Source organism: Macaca fascicularis, chromosome 19 (genome assembly GCF_037993035.2).
Source record: "Macaca fascicularis isolate 582-1 chromosome 19, T2T-MFA8v1.1".
In the NCBI taxonomy this organism is placed as follows: Eukaryota; Metazoa; Chordata; class Mammalia; order Primates; family Cercopithecidae; genus Macaca; species Macaca fascicularis.
Genome location: NC_088393.1, coordinates 63140445 through 63144436, shown reverse-complemented (window position 1 = coordinate 63144436; position 3992 = coordinate 63140445).

Sequence of the window (3992 nt, the reverse complement as noted above, 5' to 3'; positions counted from 1 at the left end):
CTACACGGAAGGGATTCCAAGACTGAGAACTGGCTCAGGACTGGTAACAGGTGCGAGGCTTTACGGGTGGACGTGCTGGTGCCTCACCCAGATCTCCTTTGCAGGCACTGAACACTCATTCCTAAGCAGTGTGTCGGCTGCTGGCAGATGCCACGTTCTCAAGAGACTTGCTCTTGGCTGGGCGCAGTGGCTCACACCTGTAATCCCAGTACGTTGAGACACCGAGGCAGGTGGATCACATGGGGTCAGGAGTTCGAGACCAGCCTGGCCAACATGGTGAAACCCTGTCTCTACTAAAAATACAAAAACTGGCCAGGCGCGGTGGCTCACGCCTGTAATCCCAGCACTTTGGGAGGCTAAGGCGGGCGGATCATGAGGTCAGGAGATCGAGACAATCCTGGCTAACACGGTGAAACCCCGTGTTTGTATCTACTAAAGATATAAAAAATTAGCCAGGCATGGTGGCGGGTGCCTGTAATCCCAGTTACTTGGGAGGCTGAGGCAGGAGAAAGGCATGAACCTGGGAGGCAGAGATTGCAGTGAACCGAGATTGTGCCGCTGCACTCCAGCCTGGGCGACAGAGCAAGACTCTGTCTCAAAAAAACAAAACAAAACAAAACAACAACAACAAACGAAAAGTAACTGGGTGTGATGGCAGGTGCCATAATCCCAGCTACTCCAGAGGCTGAGGCAGGAGAATCATTTAATCTGGGAGGTGGAGGTTGCAGTGAGCCAAGATGGTGCCACTGCACTTCAGCCTGGGTGACAGAATGAGAGCAAGACTTCATCTCAAAAAAAAAAAAAAAAAGAAAGAAAAAAGAAAATAGAGACTTGCTCTTGCTCTTGACCTGAGAGGGATGTGTTTTACTAGCTAAGAAAGTCATGAAACTCTCGTCCCTGGAGAAGCCCATAGACAAAGATTAGAGGTTAAAAGTTCAGATCCTGTCTCTGTGATGGGATCCCTCTGAAGTGATGGCCTCCCTTGGCTCCTTCCTCTGCCCTATACTGCTTTCATCACTCTCTTTCTTGTGAAAGCAAACCCTCAAACGTTTATGAGTGTCTGAACCCTTGCCTCAGGCTCTGCTTCTGGGAAACCTGAGCCAAGGCCCCGTGCTGCCCCACTGTGGTGACTCTGGTGCCTGCTCACCAGAGCTAGAGATGGTATCATATACACCAAGTAACACTGTCTTGGTGCTTCTTATCACACTGGTAAGAGGAATTGAAAAGAACTCAGGTGGTGAGGGTCATGCTAACAGGGTCTCTCATCAGTGGCTCCTTGGGAATTTCTGCTCTTAAGGGGGAAAGAGGAGCACGGCTGAGTCTCTCCTGAGGTTGCTGCTAAGATGTTGGCTGGGGCTGCATTCATCTGAAGACTGGACTGGGAGTTGGAGGGCCCACATCCAAGGTCCTACAGGTTTTGTTTTTAGTGTGCCTTCCCCACACACAGGCAGCTGCTCCATGAGGATTTTGGAAGCTGGGGAATGTGGGCCATTTTGTGGAGTGGTTGATTTTTGTTGTTGTTGTTGCTTTTTGTTTTTTGAGATGGAGTATCCCTCTGTCACCCAGGCTAGAGTGCAGTGGTGTGATCTCGGCTCACTGCAGCCTCCGCTTCCCAGGTTCAAGTGATTCTCCTGCCTCAGTCTCCTGAGTAGCTGTGATTACAGGTATGCACCATCACGCCCAGCTAATTTTTGTATTTTTCAGTAGAGTTGGTCACCATGTTGGCCAGGCTGGTCTTGAATTCCTGACCTCAGGTGATCCGCCCACCTCGGTCTTCCAAAGTGCTGGGATTACAGCCGTGAGGCACCATGCCTGGCCAAGGAGTTGGGTTTTGAAGAGAAGGCAAGTCGAGTGTGGTAGGATGGTGGGTGTGGAGTCAACATAAGTAATGTGGTTTTTTCAGACAGGGAGGGTGAGCATGTTTATAAGTTGGAGATCTAGATGGGAGGGAAGAGAGAAAGAAAGAGGGAAGAGAGAGAGAGTGAGTGGGGGAGAGGGAGACGGAGGGAGGGAGAGAGAAAGAGAGAGAGAGAGAGAGAAAGAGAGAGATCAAAAAGTATAAGGGAGACAGCTAGGTGTGGTGGCTCATGCCTGTAATCCCAGGACTTTGGGAGATCAAGGTGGGAGGATCACTTGAGCCTAGGAGTTCGAGACTAGTCTGGGCAACATAACAAGACCCCGTCTCTATTTAAAAGAGAAATTTAAGATATAAGAGAGAAACAGAGAAAGTTTAGAACAGAAACACAAGTGCCTGGCAGGAATGACATCTGGTGCCTACTGAAAGGAAACTACTCGCAACCAAACCCTTCTGTGTACAGATGGGGAAACCGAGGCTCTCAGAGACAGAGAAACTGACTTCCCAAGAGCAGTGGTGTGAGAACTTTTTATTTATTTTGTTTATTTTGAGACAGAGTCTTCCTCTGTCCCCCAGGCTGGAGTGCAGTGATGCAAACACAGCTCACTGCAGCCTCCACCTCTTGGGCTCAACTGATTCCCCCTCCTCAGCCTCCTGAGGAGCTGAGACCACAGGCATGCACCACCATGCCTGGTAATTTACTTTTACTTTTTATAGAGACGGGGTCTCCCTATGTTGCCCAGGCTGGTCTTGAACTCCTGGGCTCAAGGGATCCTCTCGCCTCAGCCTCCCAAATTGCTGGAATTACAGACACGAGTAACCATGCCCAGCTGTTTTCTTTTGTGAGACAGGGACTCACTCTGTCACCCAGGCTGGAGTTCAGTGGCACAATCACAGCTTACTGCAGCCTTGACCTCCCAGGCTCAGGTGATCCTCCCACCTCAGCCTCCCGGGTAGCTGGGACTACAGGCGTGCACCATGCCTAGGTAATTTTTTTCTTTCTTTTTGTTTTTCTTTGCAAAAGATGGGGTTTTGCTATATCGCCCGGGCTGGTCTCAAACTCCTGGGCTCAAGTGATCTTCCCACTTCAGCCTCCTGAGTAGCTGGGCGCACACCAACATGCCCGGCTGGGGTTTGTATTCTTAACTTCCAGACTACATGTGAGATTAAGGCAGTTCACCTGTGCATATAATTATAAGTCAACAAAAACACCTTGAAAAGCCCTGGGTGTCAGGCCCCTTCTGAGCACAGGTGACCTAGGGATGAACTAAAAATAAACGTGACTAAGATTCATCAAGTGTTTAAAACGGGCCAGGCTTTGTTCCAAGACTGTCCACGTAGTAACTCATCTATTTATCTTAGCATATTTACAAGGGTGCCCATTCTTTAGAGATGACGAATCTGAGTCACTGAGGACTTAAGTCATTTGCCCAGGGTCAGATGAATATCTGATGATGAATATGAATATGCAGATGAATATGCAAATTAGAAGAATCTGTGTTGTGGAAGACAGCGCACAGGGTCCTGACTGGGCTAGAAAGGCCCCGGGCCCAGCGTGGGTCATTTCCAAGCTGAATCCTAATGGAGGAGTAGGTAGGAGACTGTTGGGGGGAAAGTAGGCAGGTGCACCTAGGACTGGTGGGGGAGACAGTCTAGGCAAAGGCCAGCAGGTGGGAGCCCGCTGGGCTCATTTTGTGAGAGCTGCAGGGGCTTGTGGGAGACGGAGAGGGGAAAGGCGTCAGAGCCTGAATGGAAGAGCGTGCTCCAGGGACGAGGGGCGTGAGGTCTAAGCCCCAGGCTGCTCTTGATATGTGATCACCCAGCAAGGAGACAAGGGAGTCAGCTGGCCTTTCTCTCAACACCTCCCGCTCTCATCCTGTGCCCCACGACCCACGTTCGTGCAGCAGTGGGACGCAGCACCCAGTACCTCGGATGCAGAGGGAGATTTCAGGGGACAAAGTGGAGTGGGGCTGGAGAAAGGATCGGAGGCATCTCCAGTGTCAGAGCTAGAGGCAGCGGTGAGGGAGGAAGGTGAGGGCCAGCGGGGCAGGGCTGGGAGCTGGGTTCCACTTCCTCCTCCTCCCCTTCCCGCCCTGGCCTCTGGCTTCACCAATGATCTGGGAAAGGGGAAATTCTT